Source organism: Rattus rattus, chromosome 5 (genome assembly GCF_011064425.1).
Source record: "Rattus rattus isolate New Zealand chromosome 5, Rrattus_CSIRO_v1, whole genome shotgun sequence".
Lineage (NCBI taxonomy): Eukaryota > Metazoa > Chordata > Mammalia > Rodentia > Muridae > Rattus > Rattus rattus.
The window spans coordinates 38,776,580-38,802,278 of record NC_046158.1 but is presented as its reverse complement, the minus strand read 5'-3'; positions in this window follow the sequence as shown (position 1 = coordinate 38,802,278).

Below are 25,699 nucleotides of genomic sequence, written 5' to 3'. Positions count from 1 at the left end.
AAGGAGAAGAAGAAGAAGAAGAAGAAGAAGAAGAAGAAGAAGAAGAAGAAGAAGAAGAAGAAGAAGAAGAAGAAGAAGAAGAAGAAGAAGAAGAAGAAGAGGAAAAGTACTTCTTCAAAGTACTGAGAAAGCTAAGTAAAATAAAAATAAAGCCCAGGCTGGAGTAATGGCTCAGCAGTTGAGAGTATTTGATGCTGATGCAAAAGACCAGAGTTCAATTATTAATACCTACAGGGTGGCTCACAACTGTCTACAATTTTAGTTTCAAGGGATCTAATGCCCTCTTCTTAACTTTCTCGGCTCCTACATGAATATGGTGCACATACCCATAAGAATAAAATTAATTAATTAAAAAAAATTGAAGCTAGGTATGGTGACCCATGACAGTAACTCTAGCTTTCTGGATGCTAATTCAAGAGAATGGAGAGTTTAAGGCTAGCCTGGCTAGTCATCATCAAGTTGTCTCCTCCTCCTCCTCCTCCTCCTCCTCCTCCTCCTCCTCCTCCTCCTCCTCCTCCTCCTCCTCCTCCTCCTCCTCCTCCTCCTTCTTCTTCTTCTTCTTCTTCTTCTTCTTCTTCTTGGGCTGAGGAGATGGCTCAGTGGGTAAGATGCTTGTTATTTAAACACGAGGACTTGAGTTCCTATTCCCAGTATCTATGTTCATAAAGGAGTATGGAGGTAGAGGTGTGCACCTGTTATCCCAGCCCTAAAGGTAGGCAAACACAAGAAATCCTGTGGGCTCCCTGGCTAGCTAGCCCAGTGAATCAGCAGACTCCAGGTTAAGTGAAATATTGTATCTCAAAAAATAAGGTTGGACATAGTAGAGGAAGACACTGAATAGGTACACACACACACACACACACACACACACACACACGCACGCACGCACAAAGTTTCTCAATATAAAAATCTTATATTTTAAAAGCAACTGTACAACTGTTAGCACCAGCTAGTATCTGATCAGATAGATTTATAAGACAAGCACGTTTTTATTTATATTTCCCAATAAGAAAAAGAAATAGTTCAACAGGAAAAACACAAAAGGAGACAAAATTTTAACTACAGGGATAAATTTATAAGTGATCAATGATAATCAGAAACTATAATGCATTGCTCACATTCAGATCTCAAGTTCATAGCAAATTATCAGAAACAGTTAAAAGACAAACTAGAGAAGGGGAGAAAACATAACTACATTATTTGCTAAGGGATCAGTGTCTACTGTAAGTCACCACATAGCTCAACAACATAAGGGTACAAAGAAGGCAAACAAAGGCCAACAGTCTTTTAAGAAGATGCCAAACACCATTACTCATTATAGAAATGCAATCAAAGCTATCATATCACTCCAGCCCATTAGGTCAGTAAGTCTCTTACTTTTCTCTGCCGTAATAAAATACTATGACCAAAGACAACTTAAGGTAGAGTTTATTTTGCCTTGAGGATCCAGAGGTGTAGTTGTCCATAATAGCACAGGAGGCATAACAACAGAAGCAGGACCCTGAGAGATCACATTGCAATCGCACCCAGGAAGCAGAGAGAATAAGCAGGAAAAGAAGCAGAACTATCACCCCTCAAAGTTTACTCTCAGGGACCCTCAAGGCCCGTCCCCAATGACCCTCAAAGTCCACCCCCCAATGACCCCCAATGCCTGCCTCTGGTGATAACCTTCCTCCAGCAAGCCTGAATTTCTTGAACATGTCATAATTTCCCTAGCCAGTGCCACCAAGTAGGGATCAAATGTTTAATACTTGAGCCCACAGAGGACAGTTTGTATTCAAACTCATATCAGATAGCTATTACCAAAATTTTTATTAAATACAGAAAACACAGTGATGCAATAAAGTTGAAACCCCAGTGCATTGTCACTAGGAAGGAAAATACAGCAGTCACAGTGGGAGAAAAAGGGATGCCGGTTTCTAAAAAAAAAAAAAAATTTTAAATCAAAAATAAAATTCCCATCTGACGTGATAAGTTTGCTCTGGGTTTATACTCCAGGAGTTAAAAACTGTCTGAAACAGATACATAAAGCCAGGTAACCAGGTAATCACCCAGTCATTCCCAGGCCGCCAAGATCTGGAAACAACGGAAGCCGGTGCACACCTGACAGAGGAACGGAGATATCACTCAGCCTTAAAAAGGAAGGACATCCTGACAGTCGCTACGGTATCCCTGCATCTTAAGTCCATGGTGCTGAGTAGAACAAGTCAACCATTAGGGAACAAACACTATATAACTCCACTTACGCAAGGAACTAGAATACTCAGATTCACAGAAAGCAAAGCCTACTACTCTCTGAGCAGGGGAAAGCCCGGCCGTTGTTCAGTAGGTAGAGTTTTGTGCAGGGAAGATGAGAACATTCAAATGGACGGTGGTGCTGACTGTGCAATAATGAGAACACTACTCAACTGTTTTTTTAAATGGTCATGCATATTTTATTAAAATAAGGAGGGAGGAAGACAAAAAGAAGGGAGGGAGGGGGATAGAGAGAGGGGGGAAGGAAGACGAGAGGGAGGGAAGAAGGCAGGTAGGCAGGCAGGCTGGGTAAGACTGGGAGGATTTAGGAACAGGAAATAACCCTGGCCTTCCTTCTCTGTCCTGGAATTCTAGGTGGAGAGAGACACCTTCATCAACCGGTCTCTTGTCGCAGATTTCCACAGTGGAATAGAATCCAGAGAATTAAGGAAGGCAGTAGAGACTAAGGACCGGTAAGGCTCACTGCAGGAAGTACGTCATTGAAGGGCTAGAGCTTTTGAGTTCCTTCTCTCTCTGCTTCCGGTTCACCATGATGCGTGTGCTCCCTCATCAGGACTTGTGGGACTAACTCAAGCTTTTGAAACCAGGAGCTAAAATACATCTTTCTTCCCTTAGATGGTTCATGCAGATATTTTGTCACAGAAAGTCCAACGCTCATGATTGTAACCTTTCCAAGGGCCTCAGCTTGTCCACTGTCCGTGTGGAGAAGAGTGCTGGGTTTGGATTTGGACCCCATGAATTCTTGTTGGATGAATAGACAATACTACCTTGAAATGGAAACTATGTGCATAACATGCAGATAACAATTCTGTAAGAAGAATCATGGAGATACGGCTGCAGCATACAATATGTACTGCGTGTTTTGGTGGCTAATAGGCTAATAGAATGCCCTGACAATTTGAAGCATTTAAGTAGCCACCATATACTAAACAGGCTGTGCACCTCAAAAGCTCAGAATGTATGGGTTCATCTGTGCATCATCTGATGCTTCTGATGAGCAACCAAGACATTTCAGGTTGCCTTCTATGTTGTTCTTCCTGTCAACACCTGAAGGTTCAACCGGATCTAACTTCCCACAATTCCTCCAGCCAACGCGCCCACAGTTACCCAGACAAAAGATCCACGAAGCCCATTTATTTATAAATGTTGATACTGGCCGTTGGAAATGAAGAAGGATTGTTTGCAAGAGCTCTGTGGCTATCTAATGTTTAATTATTCAATCTCTTTGAGAGTAAGCTCATAATTGAGGCAGTGTGTAATGTCAAACACATGTCGCCCACACTGCATTTAATTCCTAGCATAAATATGTTTATGTAAGCAACGTGCTGAGACTTTCATGGATTTGGTAAAATCTGCCTATTTGGTCCACATTGTATTGGGCTACAGACAATGGAAATCCTTTGCAAATATATTTATTATGCATGTACTCGGGAGGGGGAAAAGTTCAAGTGTCCTAGTAACAAAGTACATTTAAGAATAACAAAATATTCTAGTGTTTTAGTAAATTTTAAACTGTATAAGAAAAATGACAGACACAGAGAATAGGGAGGCAATAAAAATTTCCATGACTGTATTTATGCCTGAGAAAGAAACTAAAGGCAGTAATAAAACTATAAGAAATTATTCTCCAGGCAATTTAGATGTACACGTGTGTGCACACACGCACACACACACACACACACATACATGCACGCATCAGAAAGCACACACGTACATCAAACAAATGAAAAAAATCCCATACTTTTCAGAGATGCAAACCCTATCAGTGTATGTGAGAAACTGAAAATCCAACTACTTTCATGAGTTCTCTGCAACAATAACTATGTAGTCGTACCATAGACTCAGCCTAGGACTCTCAGTCTTGTCATTCATGTGCACATGCAACGTAGAGAGCATCACATAGACAAGGCCTTAAAGATACTTCATGGGACATGTCTGCATTAAAGCATTCTCTTCTGCTCAAGAGAGCCATATGACTAACAATTCCAATTTTTAACTTACAAAATGTACAATGACAAAAGGCTTGCTGGAGTACTGTGTGTAAGACATGACACAAAACAAACGCTTACTTCTCTTTCACTCACAATTAGTGGGGTCTGTTTTTTGAAAGCTATTGGAAATATCTTAGAGGTCTGAAATTTCTATACTCTCTCCTAGATAGGATACTAGAAGTGCATCGAACAGATGTGCAAAGAGTCATGGAATTGTCCTGGCAGCCCCTGGGACAGCTGGGGACAGTGATACAGGCACAAAGGGAGAAAGGTGAAGTTAAACGTGTCAAGTATGCAGAGTGTGTAGAGAAAATAATTTCTCTGTGTATGTTCACATTTTTGTGGGCACCGATGTATGTGTTTGTGTGTGTGTGTGTGTGTGTGTGTGTGTGTGTGTCTGTGTGTGTGTGTACGCGTGCATGCAAGTATGTGTGTGTACAACTGTATATTTGTGTATGTGTGTGAGTTTGTGAGTATGTGTATGTGGTGTGTCATGTGGCATGTATGTGAGTCAGTATGTGTGTGAGTTTGTGAGTATGTGATTTTGTGTGTGTATGTGTGGGTGTTTGTGTGTGTGACTTTGTGTGTGTGACTGTATGTGTGTGTGAGTTTGTGTGTGTGTGGGCACTCGAGTGCCTGCACTCACATGCACATATGCTTGTGCATGCGCACAGGTTAAAGGCTAATTCTGGGTGTCTTCCTTAATCATTCTTTTCTCTCTTTACGGCAGGGCCTTTCAGATGAACCTACAGCTCACTAAATAATTGGGCTTGTCTGTTTGTCCTGGTCACCCCCTGTCTCCACTCCCCAAGTGCTGGAATTAGAAGCAGACAGCCATGCCCACCTGATGTTTACATCGATGATAGGGACTTGAACTCCCATCCTCACGCACCTTGACAATTGCTTTTTACGTTGAGCTATCTCCCCAGCTCCTTTAAAATGGCCACTTTAATGGTGAAAAATCCAACTCAGGAAATGGAGTAGCCTCGGTTCAAAAAAGAGAACATGAAGAATTCAATATTTAATTTGCAATCTTCTGTAATGTGGGCATCAGAGATGGAGGAGGAGAACCCTAAGAAATATCTTGAAGACTGAGGAAGTCTCTCTAACACCCACTCTTCTTCCCCACTACAGTTCTATCTTATCCTAGTGGTTCCTTTCCCATAACTGGTTCAGTATCCAACTAAACCACTTCGAATACAGACTAGGAAAGAAAGATCCCTCTTCAATGAGAAGACATCTCTCTAAGATCTTGGAGCTATTTGATACATATGTGAGGCCAGGGATGACTGGAGCCCTTTTTGAGAACACACTTTTGGGCAATCCTAGATATTTAGATCTTAGAATTTTGGTAAAGTCGGTGACCAAGCCACACCTTTCTAAGGCCCTATGGACTCTTTCTGATTAAGGAAGGGCACTTGGTCTGACAGTATATGCCAGGTGAGGACAGCTGAAAAAGGAACAGACAGAAGTGACGAAAAGAATTAGCACTTCAAGTTTCCTGCAATGGTTAGTACAGGTCCTTATCTCATGTGCCACAGGAAACCCATCTTCTTCCAATTGCTCAGATGACCCACAGGCCATTGGGGATGGGACTTGATTCTGTGTCTCCCCATCCTGCCTGCTTTCATGGAGCTGAATCCAGCTGCATCTGTTGTCTGCATGATGCCAACTTTCACTACTGGATACTGTTCAATCTCTACTCTTCCAAAACACTGGGCACAGCAGCTCTATTGCATATGTGCAGTCACAGAGAGGTGGCTGGCAGCAAAGCCCAGGCGACAGAGTATTAGCACCACACATCTCCTGAAGAAGGCCTCTACGCTGGTTCTCTCTTCTCTCTGGGCGTTGGTTTCTTTTTACATTGCTGATCTTTCTAAGTCCTTCAGTCTTCCTGGCTCATTTCCTCTTTCAAAAATGAAAAAAAAAACCAAACAAACAAAATAAAATCAGAAATAAAAGACACTAACAATGTCTATGTTTATGTTGGTTGATTTTGTCAAATTGACAACTTGAGGTTACCTGGGAAAAGGCAACCTCAACTTAAGAGTTACTAACTCTATTAGATTGATTGTGTTGGCCTGTAGGCAAGTCTGTGGAACTTCATTAATTAATTGCCACCCTGGGCAGGTGGCTCTGTGTTGTATAAGAAAACAAGCTAAGCAAATCATGGAATGCAGGCCAGCAAGCTTCCCTCCATGTCTCTGTTTCAATTCCAGGCCCCAGGTTCTTCCCATGAGTTCCTTGGTTTACCTCAATATTAGACTGCAATTGTCATCTATAAGCCATACAAATAATTTTCTCCCCAAGTTAGTTTTGGTCAGTATTTTATCCCAGCAACAGAAAGCACACCAGTATGTTTTTGTTTTTGTTTTTGTTTTTTTAATAGGATCTCCCTGTGCATCCCAGGACTAGTTTTGAATTTGTGGTGATCCTCCTGCCTCAGCAACCCAGGTCCCGGCTTACAATACATGCCACCAAGTCGGGCTCAGAAATTACTTGCTTGAAACAATTCCACTAGACTATCAACTCATCCAGACAATTAAAACCTATTATTAACCTATTATTTCTCCTTACCCATTTCAAAGAGTAACAACCAAACAATGGAAACAATCTAGCTTCTAAGAAATACAGGGTTATTTAAATAAATTGCAGTTTATGCAGACTGTGTAATATCAAGTAACCATTATTATGTTAACTCCTCCATTTCAGTATGAAACACAGAGCACATCTCAAAGAAAGGGCAGTGAGAACATATCAAAGGGGAGAGTGGAGTTGGCTCAGTGGTTAAAGAACATACTGCTTTTCCAGGGAACCCATGTTCAGTTTCCAGCATGCCAGGCAGCTTACGACTACCTGCAACTCTAGATCCAGGGAATTTTTTTGCTCTCTTCTGGCCTATATGGGGGCCTGAATAAATGTGGCACACATACACATACCTATATGTAAGTAAAAATGTTTAAAATAAAAGTACAAAAAAAAGTAAGTGCGTGATAGCATTTTGATAATGAGGAACACATGTCAGGAAACCAGGCTTCCCATAAATGACAGGAAGAGAACAGGCAGAAGGGCATTGAAAAGGCTAAGAGAGGAGCAGGAGTCATTTTCTCTAACAACAACAACAACCAAAAAGATGGAAGGCTGTAGTTGGGGATACCAAAAAAAGCAAAAATCATAATGATATCCTCAAGGATTATTTACACTGCAATTTTTAAAGATGGTCCTCTGTAATCCCGTCCTCCCCTCTCTAAGACGGTCCTAAAACTTACCTCCAGAATCAAAAGCAAAGAACTAAGATCTAAAGAGCCAGGTGCCTGGCAGAGGTCAGGGCCAGTCTCTGAGGAAGGAAAGCACTCTGCAGAGAAAGCCTCCCTCCTAGCATGAACCAGGAAGAACATGAACTGGGTCAGCTTGCTGTGATCTGACTTCTTCAAGGGAGCATCTCCCTGATCATAGTCACACTCAGGCCCTCCATGATGGGAGGAACTCACTGGCTCAACAAGCTTAGCTGCAGAGGACATTCTGGTCAGGTAAGTGTGTTGAACACGTTTGTCTGGTGTCCCTTCATCATCATAGGATGAAGACATAAAACAACAAGCCACAAAGAAGTGGCAATGGTTAAGGCAATAGGAACCAGTGAGTTCTCAAGTCTAAAGGAAACAAATGCACAGTATGAAGAATCATGCAACCGAAAGCACCTAAGACCTCCTGAATTTCGATGTCAAAATCATATAAAAGTTCAACAGTGGATTTAAGGGAAAAGTCAAAGAACTGTAATCAAAAATAAATCAGTTTGGAAGAAAAGACACAGAAGATCCATTCAGTAGCTTTAATACATATTTAAGGGAATTTCTAGATTATAGGACATTTCTAGATTATATATAGATTATAGATATAGGATTATAGATTATAGTTATAGAAATAACAATAAATTAAAGAAAGGAGCTTTTCTAAAATCGAAACTATCTTCAGCCTGTAGGCTGACGATGGATTGGCTCCCAAGTCATAGGATGATATCTTCCATCCTGCAATTCTCATAATAACAATTTGTCACACTTTACAGCAAAACCAAACTTAGGCTAAATCTCAGAACTTTCCTTGGCTAACAGAATACAGCTTCTTCCGAAAGTCGGCAAAACAGTGACTCTATACCTCAGCCTCCCCTTCTCTGTAAATGCCAGGTGCCAGACTGCAGGAGAACTCAGTTAAATGAAGGCCAACAAGGAGAAAGTCAATGCATGACAAGACACCAAGGCAACAAAGATGACAAAGGAATCATCATGGTTCTTCCAGTCCATCCCCATGGTCAACTGAACACAACCCAGTAAATGGTCCACTTGGCTATACAGTGTGGGAACAATTTCCCAGAGCCATTACTTAGATATTCAATGTCTCCCAAAGACCTATGTCTATGTTTTGAAGACTTGGTCTCCAACTTGGAACTTGTTGGAAATGACGGAAACTTTGAGACGTGAGACATGAGGGGAGGGACCCTTAGGTCATTGGAGGTGTCCATTAAATGTAATTGTGAGGTTGTAGTCTTTTTCTGTCTAATTAACCCCATGATCATGAGGTAAGTGGTTTTGCTTGGCCATGTGCTCCACGATGCTCTACTGTGTCACAAAGCAACAGACCAGACCCACTATTAAGAACGCAAGTGACAAGGGTAAGAGCATGCAATATTCCAGAAAGAACAGTTATGTGTGAAAGAATGACAATAAGAATGGTGTGAAACTTCAAAATATTTTGAATCCACAATTACACCTGCCAAAAAAAAAATTTCAATGAGATATAAAGGCAAAGCAGATCAGCTTTAAACAGAAGTGGTTGGAAAATTTACAAAATTCAGGGAACAATATGGCCAAGTTAACATACAATTAAATGAAATTCAGTTGAAAAACACAATCTGCAGCCCTATAAAATAATAATTAAAGCAGCACATGAAGTCAGTTTCCAAAAGAATATATTTAAAAGGAAAACAAATTTTGTGCAAAAGATATATCTATACTCTCTTTTTAAAAAATACAAAACATGCTTTAACAGGGAAAAAGGGGAAAGGATTAGAGTTTCTTTTCTCTCCTTCTTTCTCCTACTCATTTGTTCCAGTAATAGATGACACAAATTTTGTGCCATCAGAATATATGTCATATTTTCCAGAGGAAATCTTAATTTTTTATCTTAAATCTCATATATACTTTGAAATTTTATACCAAATATTTGTGTTGAGATATACATATATAATTTTTCCTTTATTCTAATTATATGCATAGCAGTAAATGATATCTTGAACTGAAGAAATGTACTGATACTTTTTTTCTTTGTGGTCTTTCAAGTTTTACGTGCTAGGAACTAAAAACAACAATGTGTATTCTTTACAAAGCTTTTATCTTTCCAAAGTCCTCAGCATGTAAAATTTCACAGAGATAGCATGTCAGAAAAACTGAAACATTTTGTAATGGTCCAAACCTTCCGTTCTTCACTTCTCAACACTCAAATTATACCTTCGGGGATTAGGAGTTGAAAGATCTATTTTTAAATCCATTTAATTTTACTTTGTGGTACCATTAATCTTGTACATTTATGGTATAGTGGGAGCATCTTGACATATGCATATAAGGAGAGTGGAGGCTTCAACCTTGGTAATGCAAAAGAGTTAAAGTTAAGGTGTCTTTTGTTCTCTGCACAATTAATATTCAGGAGTCTTTATCATGTGTCTCTCTTGCCTCTTAGCTGTCCATTTTTGTAAAGAACGTATATTAGTATTTAGAGCTTAGGTCTTTCCTAGAGGTGAAAGTGAGCAGAGCTATGATAAGAAAGGCAGTTGAATGGCACATAATTTAGTTACCTCTCAGCACAGCACATCTGGACCTAGAGGGTGAATAAGTTCTGTAGAAACTAAAGCCACTTTTAATTGTGAACAGGAAATGTGCTGTTCGATAGAAGACAGCAAGATCTTTTTTGAGCCCCAAAGAAAGTCTGAGAGGAAAAAGTGACGCAGAGTGGGGTAAATGGCTTGAATGGGGAGTAAATTAATATTTTCACATTGGTTTCGGAGTTGACTAACATCAGTCGTCTACTCGATACACCTGGAAAGACATCACCTCAACTGAAGAAATGCCTGAGGGCGTGTCGGTGGGACATTCTCTGGACTGATAGCTTACAGAGTCAGGCCTATCCCTAGGTAGGTGGGCCAGAGCTACTGAAGAGCCTGCAAACAGAAAAAGCAAAGCCAGTAAACAGAGTTTTTCCACAGTCTCTGTGTCTTGTTCCTTCCTTTAATCCCTGCCTGGTCTTCCTTCCGCGATGTTCTGTAACCTGTAAAATGAAATATATTCTAGCTGCCCCAAGTTGCTTCCAGTCAATGATTCCTTTGTCACAGCAACCGAGAAGCTAACTAGGACCCTTTGGGACACCAATTGATAAAGCATCTAAGAAGGTCCTCGAATTAAAATGAAGCAAAACCGAAACGGGAAAAGGTCATTCACAAGACCCAGCCATTTTGACTCAACCTTTCCACAAACCCTTTCCAAGCAATAACAGTTCTAATAAATGTTGTTCCTGCACAGTTGGTGGTCAACAGGGCAAGCCATCTTTTGTTGCCTGGCAATAAAAACGACTCTTGTATCATAAAGTGTGGTTCGTAAAGTCTGGAACTACGAGGGCAGAAATGAGAAGCATAGTGTGCAGGCTTGGGCTCCAGCTTTGACCCACAGGAAAGTGGCATCGGAGTGCAGATAGCAAGAGGCAATGACGTCACTCTAGTCAAAGCATGTCAGTCATTCCTTACAGATTCAGCTATGATTAAGAACGCCGTTTAACAATCTCAGCACCATTAGCGGGCCAGGATAGGCTGTGCACTGTAAAATAAGAGAAGCTGCGTGAACCTAGAAAAGTGATCCAAATTTTTAAAAAGAAGTGAAAGGAAAAAATGGGAAAGACAAGAAGGGGAAGAGGAAAAGGAGATGGAGGAGAATTTTAAAAACACAAGATGAAGCAAGATGCTCTAGGCTGTAAATTAGTGTCTAGAGAGGGGACACAGGTAGAGAGCAGCTCTGCTCACATCACCTGCCTGCTCAGTGCTACCCTGTCGCTCAGGCAGGAGGCTGTCTGCTCTGGTTTCTGAGTTATCGAGGAGGACTCTGATCCTTTTCCAACTTCGTTCCACCCCCAGGAGTCAAGAAAACAAGGCCGAGTAGATGTGGCCTCTTCTAACCCACATCTCTACTTCCAGATCTGATTCAGTGTGCTTCAAACCATGGCAGTCCTTGGATAATGCTGCCGAGTGCCACGAAGGCCTCAGAGATCTGCACAGGCTTCGGTCCTGAGTCACCTTCAGAGGGTGGGTTCTACATCTCTGATGTTTCCACTCCCAGTCCCAAGGAGGGACCAAAGGACAATTACTTTTAGTTGGGGCTATAGCTGGAATGAAGAAAAGATGGGTATTTAGGTTTAAATTTAAATGCCACTACCCCCCACCCCCAACCGCCAGCCACCTCGACTAAGAGGCTCATGTGTTTGAACCCATGTTCTCTAGCTGATGGTGCTATTTTGTGATGCTATGGGCCCTTTTGAAAGTATAGTTCATGTTGCTATGTCAACTGGTGTCTTAGTTAGGGTTTTAGTGCTGTGAACAGACACCATGACCAAGGCAACTCTCATAAGGACAGTGTTTAATCGGGACTGGCTTACAGGTTCAGAGGTTCAGTCCATTATCATCAAGGTGGGAGCATGGCAGCATCCAGGCAGGAATGGTGCAGGAGGAGTTGAGTTCTACATCTTCATTTGAAGGCTGCTAGCAGAATACTGCCTTCCAGGCTGCTAGGAGGAGGGTCTTGTAGCCCACACCCACAGTGACACACCTACTCCAACAAGGTCACGTCTTCTAATAGTGCCACTTCCTGAGCCGAGCATATAAAAACTGTAATAACTAGTGTTTCCATTATGAGGTCTTTTTAAAGGCAGAACCTATGCCTGAAGACACCACACACTTCAGACACAGGATTTGGAAGAATCTACTGGGAAATTACTTAGGAACCTCCTCTCTGAGGATTAACTCTCATTATATCACATGCTGCCAAGGAAGAAAAGAAATCAATAGTCCTATCCAGCTGCAAAGCTTCTCTAACTAAAACAAGACAGTGAGCAACCCACAAGATATCCCCAATGGTTCCATAGTTTCACTTTTATCTTGAGGGTAACCAACAACTACTAGATAGTCAGTAAGGCTCATTCTGTAGGAGAAAATTCATGCCTGGTACTATAAACCTACTCATGACTGGACAGTTCATAGGCCCTAGAGGAGAAGCAACTATTGCTATTTTTCTCAACCAATATAAGTTCTAACTGTATTCTAAATATGTATCCTTGTATCTACAGATACACTTATCTCTCACCTCTCATCAAAAAAGTTTCTTTGTGCAACAGATAGAAACGACTACAGAAATCTACAACTGGCCAAAATGCAGAGAAAACTGACAATGAAACGTTCTATTGCTAACTGGTGTATCTATGATGTAACTCTTATACCTGAGGCTCAGTGAGAAATCACAGAAGAGGTGGTAGAAAGACGTCCAGGGGACCAGAACATCTGCTGCTATCTGTGACAGAAAAGCTGCACCTGTGAAGTTTTTGATCTATTGATTTCCATAATATCTGCACTCCCACCAGCAATGAAGGACGATTCCCCACCCTCTCCAGCATAAGTTCCCAGTTCTGTTTTTGATCTTATCCATTCTGACTAGAATGGAATCTCAGGGTTGTTTTGATTTGCAGTCCTCTGATTTCTAAGGATATTAAACATTTCTTTAAGTGTTTCTCAGACCTTTGAGATCCTTCTGTTGAGAAATCTGTTTAGATCTGTACCCTGTTTTTGAATTGGATTACTTGGTTTATTGATGTCTAGCTTCTTGAGGTCTTTATAGATTTTGGATATTGTCCTCTATCACATGTAGTGTTGGTAAAAATCTCTTTGCATTCTGTTTGCTACTGTTTTGCCCGATTGACAGTGTCCTTCGCCTTATAGAAGGTTTTTTAGTTTCATGAGGTCCCAATTATTAGTTGTTGATCTTAGAGCTTGTTCAGAAGTTGTCTCTGGTGCCAGCGCATTCAGGACTATTCCTCACTTCCTTTTCTATCAGGTTCAGTGTGTTTATGTTGATGTCTTTGATCCATTCGGACTTGGGTTTTATGCCGGATAATAGAGATGGATGTATGTACATTTTTCTACATGTAGACATCCAACTAGACCAACACCATTTGTTGAAGATACTTTCTTTTTTCCATTGCATATTTCTGGCTTTATCAAAGGTTAGTTGTCCATAGATACATGAATATGCTTCAATTCAATTGATCAACATATCTGTTTTTATGCCAACCATGAAGTTTTTATTACTACAGTTCTGCAATACAGTTTGAAATCAGGGACAGTAACACCTCCAGAGGTTCTTTTATTGTACAGAATTGTTTTAGTTATCCTGAGTTTTTTACTTTTCCGTATGAAAGACAGGTATGTTCACAGGTATGTTCACAGCTTTATTCATAATAGCCAGAAACAACCAAGGTTCCCCTCAACTGAAGAATTGATAAAGAAAATGGGGCTCATTTACACAATGGGGTATTACTCAGCTGTTAAAAACAATGACATCGTGAAACTTACACTCAAATGGATGGCACTAGAAAAAATCATCCTGAGTGAGGTAACCCAGACCCAGAAAGACAAACATGGTGTGTACTCATGTATGAATGGATATTACATGTAAAAAAAAAAAAAGATAGCCATGCTACAGTCCACAGACCCAGAGGCTAAGCAACAAGGAGGGTGTGGTGGTTGGAATATGCTTGGCCCAGCGAGTGGCACTATTAGGAGGTGTGGTCTTGTTGGAGGAAGTGTGTCACTGTGGAAGGGGAAATAGAATAGATTTCAAGGATGGGTTGGGGGCTGGCAGGTTGGGAGCACATGAGATCAGGTGTGTGGGGGGTGATACTGGGAGAAATTACCCAAATTATGGAGCATTTTGTGGGCAAGGTGGAAACCTAGTGCAATAGAAAAGCTATGGGACCTATGAGAGTAGCCCTAGCAAAGCCTCCTAGTAGTAGGAGATATGGAGTCTGAACTGGCTGTACCCCATAATCAAGAAAGCCTTCGAATGGAGGGATTGGAGCACCAACCCAGTCTTTAAAACCTTCAACCTAAAGTTTGTCCTGCCTGCATGGTATTCTGGGACCAGAGCCTAGCAGACCGGCATCAAAGAGAACAGAGAGATTTCATTCAGCAACTGATGGGAGCAGATGCAGACAGAGTACCACAGCCAAACATTAGGCAGAGCTCAGGGAGTTCTACGCAGGATGGTGAAGAAAGATTGGAGAAACCTGAGGACACACCATGAGAACATGGCCCAGAGCATCATCAGACAGGGACTCATGGGAACTTGCATTGATCAGGGAGACGTAGGTCCGACTTAGGTCCTCTACATATATATTGTGTCTGAATAGCTTGGTGTTCTTGTGGGAATCCTAATGGTGGGAATGGGGCTGTCTCTGACTCTTTTGCCTAGTTATGAGATCTTTTTCTTCCTACTGGGCTACCTTATCCAGCCTTGATGTGACAGTGTATGCCTAGTCTTGTTGTAGCTTGTTATGTCATGTTTGGTTGGAGGAGAGGCAAGGGGGAGAGGCTGGGGGAAGAGAAGGAGGGGAAATTGCAGTCAGAATATAATATATGAGGGAAGAATATAAAATAATTAATGATTTTAAAAGGAAAAAATAATTTTTAAAAGGAATATATACACTGAGCAAAGATAGCAAAAAAGATCTGAGTTGAAGGTTTTTCTACTTGTGAAACAGCCAATATTCTAACTTTCTAATTGTTTCAAATTAACTTTTAAGTTAGCGTACAAGGGGCTACATTATAGCAATTTCATACATCTATATCTTTTAAATTTGTTCGGATTAAAACTGTCAGTATTTGGACTTAGTTTAATTAACTAAAGACCATCTCTCAACAATTAGGATGGCTACTATCAAAGAAACAGAAACTACAAAGTGCTAAAAAGGATGTAGGGAAATTGGAGCTTTTATACCTGGTAAAGACGGTGAATTTTCCCACAGCCGATGTGGAAATAATATGGTGGGCACTCTGAAGTTCAGTAATAGAGTTGTGTTATGAGCCTAGTAGTTGCACTTCTGAATGTGCACTCAAAAGGTTTGAGAGTAGAATCTTGAAGACATACTTGTAACCTCATAACACATTGCTCACTGTAGCCAAATATGGACGTCACCTAGGCATCCATAGATGGATGAAGCAATATAAAAGGAAAGGAATACAATTCAGTATAAGGGATACATTTTATACATGGTAAACATGGACAAAGTCTAAGGATGTTATGCCAGGCAAAAAAAGTAAGTCACAAAAATACCAATCCCCTGATTTTACATGTATCAAGTACCTAGAATGGTCCATTTATTGTGACAGAAGGTTGAGAGGTTCTTACCAGGAGGGGTGGGGCATGTAGATGCTTAATGGATAATTTTACAAGATGAAAGGAGTTCTGAAGATTAGTCACACAGAATTATGGGCACACCTAAAATATTTGCTTAATGTGGCTAAATTAATAAATTTTATGCTGTATTTATTATATACAAGTTTGAATATTTTTAATTAATAAAGGCTTTTTTGATCTCTATGATTTTGGAGCTTGCCCCAGAATCTATTCTCCTACAAATATTTTTTATGGAATAAAAATCACAAGAATTTTCTTCTAAGTTTGTAAAAGCACAATTTCTAATGAAACAATATTTATGCAGAAAAGAGCTAGCGAATCTGACACTTTTCCTTTATTCTTCTCTAATAACAATACCACATCCCATCACTGATACACATGGTAGGAAATGCCATGGTAGAAAAGGCCAGTGATCATGGCCCCAGCCAATGTGTATCAAGATATGTTTCTTGCAGCCATTATATTCAATAATATTTTACCTAGCAAGTTTGAAATATATGAGAACTGTCACACACATTTACAGATGTGGTCCATTAACAGTTAAAGAATGACAGTCCACAACATGGGAGACCCACTTCATCACTCTGTGCAGAGAGCTGATCCTTCTCGATCTTTCCTTGAATAAATGGAAACCATTTTGCAATTGCTTCAGGTTACTGTTCTCTTCAAACAAGAAAATCTGTATTAGTATTCCTATGGGGGATTTGTAATTTTAGTCTCACAAGTCCAACACATAACAGATGAACTACTTTTTAAAATACCCCCCACAGAGGTGATATTTGGGGGAAAACATAACTTGCAGTTTAAAAATGCAAATGCACTTATTTATTTAAAAAGAAGCAAAACGTGAAGATTCAGAATGGACTGATTAGAAGTGAACGTTTTCCCCTGTGCTTTTCATTTGTTTGCACGGGAGAGAAAGGCTCTGCTCACCAGGGCCACTTCACACAGCAGTGCTGACCTAAATTATCTTTTGCTTCCCATCTTAGCATTTGGCTACACAAAAGAAATGTAAAAACGAGAGAAAAGAATTTCTGCCAAACATTCCCCAGAAGTTGAGACTACTAATTCAGTAAGAATAACTTCATAGTTCTGTCATGCTATATTTCTTTTGATGGATGCATGGATGGGTGGATGGATGGATGGATGGATGGATGGATGGATGGATGGATGGATGGATGGATCCAGGCAGGGTCACATGTAATTGATATTTAATTATTTACTTAGACATGGTTTCATGTAGCACAGACTGGCCTTGAACTCTCTGTCTACCCAAGAGTCACCTTCAACTCCTAATTCTTTTGTGTCCACTTGAAACTGCAGGCATGTGCTATTACTATTAACAATATTTAGGGTTGTTTTACAATGTCATGGCCTCATCAGTGCATTGTTAGAGCAACATCATGGTTAAGATTATGTAATCCTTGCGGACAGGTTTAGTTTCAGAGGTGAAGTCCTTTGCTTATGTTCCTAGCCGAATGATGGGACTCGACCCTCCAGCTCTCCATAAATCCTTCTGCGTTGCCAGGTGGTGATGATGCACAGCTTTAATCCCTGCACTCCAGAGGAGGAGACAGGCCAATCTCTGAGTTTGAGGCCAGCCTGGTCTACAGAGCAGGTTCCAGGCTAGCAAGGGCTACACAGAGAAACCCGTCTTGAAAAAATAACAACAACACAGTCCTCTTTGTCTCCCTACTATCTGTTTTTCTGTCATATATAATAGATACCACTGGAGCTTTCTCCCTGCATTTCAAAGAAAAAGCAAAACCAAACAACGACGACAACAACAACAACAACAAAAAATCAACTTCCTGTATCTCAACTTAATCCTTTCTCTATTATTTTCAACTTCCTTTCCCTAGCATTTTCTTTAATAAATTGACATCATACAGCAAAAAGATATATAGTATACATTATCACTAATCATCCCCTATCATGTTCCCATTGTCCAATCTAGTCCTAGTTTGTTTACTATGTTCTTTTTCTACAAATCTAGGATAACTGGAAAGACAGTTTATGGGGAGAGAAAAAGAATTGAGCAAAGCTGGAATTCTCCTTTGCAGGCAGTTGGTAGCAACTGGGGAGAAACTAAAACTCTTCATATACCAGTAAGTCTTAGTCAGCTCATCCTAATGGCCACACACTTTCCTAACTATCCGACCAAAGCCTAAAGCTGTTTGTGGAACGTCTGGAAAATCCCAAGCAGCGAGCGCTTGATAAATTGAAGACGCTCTTCACTTCCTCTCAAGAGCCTCAGAGCTCTGAAAACCTCGCTGAGGAGAGCTAGTGCAACCGTTTTTGCACAGCACATTTTTTTTTTTTGCTGGAGAGATTTGGAGTGCTTTAGGTCGAAAGTTTGACCCCCAAGCTCCGTGAAGTTCCCGCCCATGATGTGAGTCCCGAGAAACATCTGGAGGCTTGTGCAGTGAATCTCTAAATCTTCACTTCCCCATGTGGTGCACACACAGGTTGTACATTATGATTTCATCAACTGTCTTTAGAAAAACAGGCACTTGAAATTCAAACGCGGATGGTGGTGTTTTGAGAGTAACAGCAGGACCACACTTCTATCCCAGAGCAGCCCTGGCCAAGAGTTCCTTGTATCCTTTTACAATTTTACAAAGTAAACTTTCCTTCCTTTGGTCAAAGGGACAGGGGATGAGCTATCTCAAAGAAAATCCAGTGCTCTTGTGCCTCATGACTCACTAAGAGACTTGGTTCAACATTAGGTCACCGTGGAACACAGACTGTAACAGAAACACACAAAGTCTCCAAACGGGGGGGGAGGAGGGACGCTATTCTGGAATATCGTTGCCAGAGTAACACAGACCCAGTGTGTTTTCACAAGGAAATGAGTCACTTGTTTCTGTTGGCTAAAACTCTGTTTTCTTTAATTTCATATTTTAGCTTGTTTAATATATGCCGAAAGAGCCCGGGGTTTCCAGTTTTCAGACTGGGATAACTTGCTAATTAAAAGCTCAACAGAGGGTTTTGCATGGCAATTAAACCGAAGGGGATAAAAGGAACACTCTAGCAAGCGGAAGCACACAGGGAATGCAGAAGCAAGAGCACTCAAGGCACAATCAGTCGTCCAGAGGGGACAGGGGGGGAGTCTGCACCAGGAGGTCCCCCAGAAGAAAACAATTCCAAAAGTCAACCACTGAGCCCCTTCACTGAAATAATGCAGCACCCTCGGACAAAGTCAAGCATCTTCTTGCCCAGATTCACCGGGTATTGCAACGTTTTCCTTTCTTTCAGACGGTCTACATTAGAAAGCATGGGAGCTGCAAGGGCCATGAGACACAGACTGAAACACAGCCAAGGAAAGGAAGAGCAGCCATCTACGGGGTGTCAGGAAGCAACAGGGACTGCGGCATTCAGCAGGAAAGTCCTCAGTGTTTGGTATAGATGGCACATATCTCATGGCTGGGTTTGTCCAGTGTGTTCTGAGATGCTAGAATATTGTGTCTCATTTTCCTATGCAGACTGTCATTCATTCGTGTGTGTGTGTGCGTGTGTGTGTGTGTGTGTGTGTGTGTGACAAAAAGGTCAACCTTCCCTCCAACTTACTATGAATATCATACAGCTATATATAGATCATCCTAGTAACAAAGGAGGGGGGAAGGGAGGAGGGAGAGGTCAGAGTTCAATAATTTTAAAACGCCATCAGAGAGCCTGGAAGGGGAAATGGGGAAATGAAGCTTCAACTGAAGGAAGGAAAGCTGGCTGATAGCCTCGGTGATGGACTATGAGCAGTAGGAAGGACGAAGGAAGAGGGAAATTGAGGGGAAAACCCTACAGATCCTTAGGAAGTCAACTGTTCCCATAGGGCAGTAAGCGCAGGGCTGGCTTCTGGGGCTGCAGCAGAGACTTCTACCCACGAAGTGCGTAGTACTGACCTACTTATCAAATGCTACGGAGAGCGAGCGGGCGCTAAGCCCACCCACAGTTATACAAGCTGACTGTGTTTGAGGAAAGACTAGCAGAGGGGGAAGCTGAAGCTCTTCTTCAAGGGGTCAGTGTTTGACTTCCTTTCTAAGTACCCTCTCCACATTTTTACTTGCTATTCAATACTAGGCTCCAACACAGTATTTAAGAGTCATAGAAAAGATTCCCCCTCCTCTAAACCAGCGAGTCTTCTTGACTTCCGCGTTTCTGCCAACATTGCTATCACTCTGTCTGTACAACAATCTCAGTCTCCAGAGCCACCTCTAAGTCTTCCCTCCCCTCCCCTCCTTTCCCTCAGTACCTCCCTCCCTCCTTCTTGTCTCCTCTGCCCCCTTCCTCCCTCCATCACATGTGTCTGACCAGTCGCCACACTTACAGGGTTTTGTGAAGTATTCTGTTGTGTAACCATGTCTTCTTGCCTTTTTTTTTTTTTTATTTCTTCACAGCCGCGTCCTTGTCCAGAACCCTGGCTGTCACTTCACAGTTCATTTATCACAGCCATTTTCTAACTGGTCTCTGCCTGCTGTCACTCACTCCTGCTATCCGTCCTGGTGGCTGCTGCAGATGTAAGGTTGCGAAATCCCACTGAGGGTGTGGGGCTGGGGGTGGGGTGAGACTCATCCCTGCTCAGACCTACCCCTGACATCCACATTTAGGTAGGCAAGCTAGTGCTCCAGTTCACCACATTAATGTCTCCTCATTCACCCAGCTTCATCTTCTATGCCTCTCATCTGAAGTCCTTTTCTCTGAGCATGTCCCCCCCCCTCTTCTTGCTACCCCCACCACTCAAAGATGCTCCTTCCCGTGGAAAGCACCCCCACCCATTTCATTCCTACTCTACCTGGTCTCACCTCACTGACCAGCTCCTCCCCAAAGTCTGCAAGTATTCGGTGCCTTCATCCAGCTTCTATTTATTTAAAATTTTTTAAATATTTAAAAACGAGTTTGAAGCTTGTTCAAAAAGAAAATCATACCTTTTTAGACAGGTGTACTGGACTGTACCTGTAAACCAGTTTATTCAGAAGGCTGAGACAGGAGGATTGCATGAGATTAGGAGTTGCTGACCCACCTGGGCAGGCTCTTGAGACCACCATCTCAAAGATAAATTAAATGAATAAAGAACTCTTAACTTTCTGAAGAAAGGTCTTACTGGTAGATTCTATAGTCTCAGTGACATTCTATAGTCTCAGTGAATACCCAGCCTACAGTGAGTATTTCTTGAATAAAGATGGTAATTATCTTAATAATGTCATCTGTAGCTAGTGAGGCTGAGTTGAATGTTTTTAATACATTTTAATGAGTGTGTTTTCAAGATGTTCATAACTTCCTTTATAGACATCATTTGTTCATCTTCCATGCATGTCTGAAAGATTTAAGAACATTAATTAAATGTCTAATCAATTTGCATCATAATTAGCTCCCTCCAAATCCTTATTTAGCACCATGGTCTTTTCTTCCCCTTTAGAAACATTTCTTTCTTCTCTAGATATTTTTCCTGCGACATCTGCGTTTGTATTATGTAGACTTGGTTAATTCTTCATTTTATCCTTTTATTTTTAAGCCACTGCTTAGCTTCTACAGTTTACACTAGAAAAGTACAATGTATAAATATAGTCTTCTATTTTTTCCGTTGAATAGAGTAATTTGCAAGAAACAAAGTAGCCGAGACTATGACTATATGCACTTGCGACTTTGATAAAAGCAGTCACCTTTATGAATAAGATCTGCCTCATGCCCAGACTCCATGAACACCTGTCTCTTCAAGGCTTTACTCTTGTGATGCGTTGCCAAACTTTTAAGGGGCTCTGTCAGTTTTGTGAGTGGAAAAATTACTAATGGTAGCAGCTTTTATTTAAATCACCTTTATTGAAGTTTAATATAAAAAATCTGTTATACATCATTTGACTTTTGACCAAGGTATACATTTATGCATTCACTACCACAGCAGGCATAGAATATCTCCATGAGCCACCAGGATCCCTCCTTTCCCTTTGGATCTAAACTCTGTTTCCATTTTCAAGCTCTGACACTCCCCCCCCCCATTGCTATTGAGTTACTAAAGCTCTCTCCTTTCAGAACTTGGTTTAAAGGGACCTTAGGGTATATACTCTTCTAAATGGCTTCTTCTTTTAGCAAAAGCTCGTGAGTATCTTTCATGCCAATGTATATACCAACCTTCAATTCTTTTCTTTCTTAGAGAGCAATAATCTATTGCTGGGTATGACAGCATCAATAGACAGCCATTTTTTTGGACTAGCCAGGCACAGCCTGTAAGCCACTCTAATAAGTCCCCTTTTAATACACATAGTAGATTCACTCCATTAGTTCTGTTCTTCTAGAGAACCTGATTAACACAGCATGGTAAGCCAAGCTTTTCTTTAACCCACTTACCAGTTGATAGGCATATATTATCATGTCCTGTTTAGGACTATTATGAAGGAAACCACTATGAATGATTAAATATAAATGTTTATATAAAGGTATGTTTTCATTCTCCTGTATAAACAACTAAAAGAACTATGGAATTGGTGAATGGTATGATACGTATTTTTAGCACTCTAAGAAGCTGTCATTCATTTCCAAAGTGGATGTGCCATTTCTTAAACCCCTTGATCAGTGTGTGAGCATCCTTCACACATCCTCATTTATACCACATCATCACCAGGACAAAATATCATCGGCTTTTAACTGCCATCACTTCGGAGGTTATGGGCTGGTAACTGAAGCTTTCACTTGTCTTCTCTCCTTGTCATAGTCAGTGTTGAGTATAACTGCCTGCACCACTTGTACATTTGACAGTGTCTTTTCACATACGTACAGTCTTATCTGTAATTCCTGAGACAAGCAGTACTGCCAGTTTCAGACTTCAAAATATTTGTTTACTCATAATGATCTATTTCAGGGGCATGTTTAACAGACATCTCACATGCATAGATAGAAAGCTATTTTATACTATAGCTTTTAACATACCCATGTTTTGGTTGTCGACGGTTACAATAGATTATGTAAGGAGTTTTCCATTTGTGACATCATCTTGTTGATCCAAAGCTTCAGCTTTAAGAGTTGTTCAGACTTTAGGTTTTCAGATTAGGGATGTTCAGCATACATCTGGAAATTTGTTGTTATCGAGTTTAAATAGTCTCATATATTCCAGTTAAAGTACAGTATCAGGACTAAGGGTAGTTCAGAGGTAGAACACACACATATATACCACAGTTGATTTAAATTCAATCCCCAGCAACATACACATATGCACAAATGCATGCACACACACATGCATGCACGCATACATACACACAAAGACATAAAGACAGAAACAGACAGATCACAAACATGCAGAGAGAGAGAGAGAGAGAGAAACAGACAGACAGATAGACAGACAGACACAGACATAGACACAGACAGACAGATGGATAGACAGACAGACAGAAAGTCAGAGGGAACACACACAAACACAGAGGTTTTATACATATTTCCTTCCTTTTTATGACTTGCTTTTCATTTTGTCAACAGTTTTTGAAGAACAAACAGTTCTAGTATTCGGTTATTTACTGTTTTTTTTTTAATCCATTAACTTATTTAGTTTAAAAAAGAGAAAAACCCTTAAAAGACAAGAAAGATTTCCTCCAAGTATTTATATATAGCTGTCTCTGCGACTGTCCAGAGTTTCCCATTCACCTCCCTTTAATTCTCAGATCACCCATTTTAAAGAGTTCAGCCTCATAGAATCTAGTACACATGCTGTACCAGACACGCATGCTGTGAGGCCAACATATATGCATGTCCTGTGTGACCACTGGGACACTGGGATGGGAGCTGGAAGATTAGGTTCGTGTTTTGATACATCCCGGGCTAGCCTCAAGTTCATAATCCTCCTGCCTCAGCATCCTGGATGTTGAGATTACATGTGTGTAGTAACATGCTAAGCTTCAGGTTTTCTTGCCTTTTGGTTTTAATAAAAGTCAGTGTAACAATTTATGAGCTATAGCTTATGCTTTGGATTTCTTATCTAAAAGACACTAAACTTTCTTATGCTTTTAATAGTTAAATAATTTCACTTTTATATTTCTATCAGTAATCTATTTTAAATTTTGTGTACAATGTAAGGCAAGGGTTGAACCTCTCTTTCACATATCTACCACTCATTGGAAAGGCCATTCTGACACCACAGCCAAACATCTCCCAGTCATATGTCCATCTGGTTCATTAGTCTGCATGCCTCCCTATATACCAATATTGCACAACCTAATGACTACAGTGGATAGCTTTATACTAAGTATTAAAGCTGGATGTGTGAGTCCTACAGTTTTATTGTTCAAAGTCAGGTTGCTCATTCTCTGATCTTATTTCCACAGATATTTTGGAATTAACATCTCAACTTTATAAATGTACTGGAATTTTAATTACAGATAAATTGACTTCACTTAAAACTTGACTTCATACTACTACATCTTCCAAGCCAAAAACATTGTCTTTAATTCCATGTAGGTGTGTGTCCCACATGTGAGTTTGTGGAAGGCTAGGTGCCCTGGGAGGCAGCACCTTCTGAAGAACAGCAAATGCTCTTAAAGGATGAGCTCTCTCCAGCCCACTTCCTTTGTTCTTGATTTGAAGGGGAAGGCTTTTCTCTTTAATCAGTGATTGTGATTTAAGATGTAAGGTTTAGGGTTTGTTGTTTGCTTTGGTTTGGGGGGAGGGGGTATTTGCTCTTTATCATATTGATGAAGTTTGCTGCAAGTTTTTCCATCAGGCAAATGTATGCTTGTTTTGCTTACGCTTCCAAATTACAGTTCATTGAAGAAGTCAGGGTAGAAACTCAAGGAGGCATTTTCAGTTGAGGTTTTCTCCCTTTAGCTCATGTCAAGTGGACATAAAGAGTAGCCAGCACACTATCAGTACTTTTTGTTATAAAATGTACACTCGGCTCAAGGAGTACCATTATTAGGAGGCGTGGCCTAGTTGGAGGAAGTGCGTCACTGTGGAGGTGGGCTTTGAGAGACCTTCCTCCTAACTGCCTGGAAGCCAACCTTCTCTTGTTTGCCTTTGGAACAAGATGTAGAACTCTCAGATCCTCCAGCACGATGTCTGCCTGGACACTGCTGTCTTTCTTTCATGGTGATAATGGACTGAAACTCTGGACCTTTCAGTCAGCCCCAATTATAATTTGTCCTTTGTAAGAGTTGCCTTGGTCACGGTGCCTCCTCAGAGCAGTAAAACCCAAACTAAGACAACTGGTGTTGTATGAATTTTTTCTGAGGATATTGAACAAATATCTATTCACCCCAGATAAAATGCCAATGAGAGATCTAAATAAACATTCCAGTTAGGCCTAGCTTATTGAATCAAGGAGTACTGGGGGATTGCTTATAGGAGCATGGGTAAGGGATTAGTCACAGGAATTTGAGTGATCCCAAATCAGCAACAACAACAACAACAACAACAACACACACACACACACACACACACACACACACACACACACACACACACACACACACTCAGCACAGGATGGATGGCAACCAGAACCTGTCTCCATGGTTAGTTAACCTTATGTACTGAATACTCTCACCCTACCTGAGACCATGGGTAACTGGGACAGAATTATATAGAGTTAGCAAAATAGCATTGGAGAGAAAGGTTGAAATCTCAGGTGAGGAGCTAATGACCCTGCATACCCCCTCCCTCTATGAGGGAACATCAACAGGCCAGATCTTGGTGGTCTCTGGTGACAATGGCAATAGTTGTTATACTCAGAGGAAAGTGTTCCACAGCACATGGCACAAAATATTATAACTTTTCCCCGCTTTTTTTTTCTTTTTTTTCCAGAGCTAGGGACCAAACCTAGGGCCTTGCGCTTGCTAGGCAAGTGCTCTACCACTGAGCTAAATCCCCAACCCCATCCCTGCTTTTTCTTTTGCTTTTTACTTTTATCTATAATTTTTAGATTTCATATGGATTTCTTCTAAGCAATGCATTATTGAGTCCTGAACTTTTATACAGTGTAAC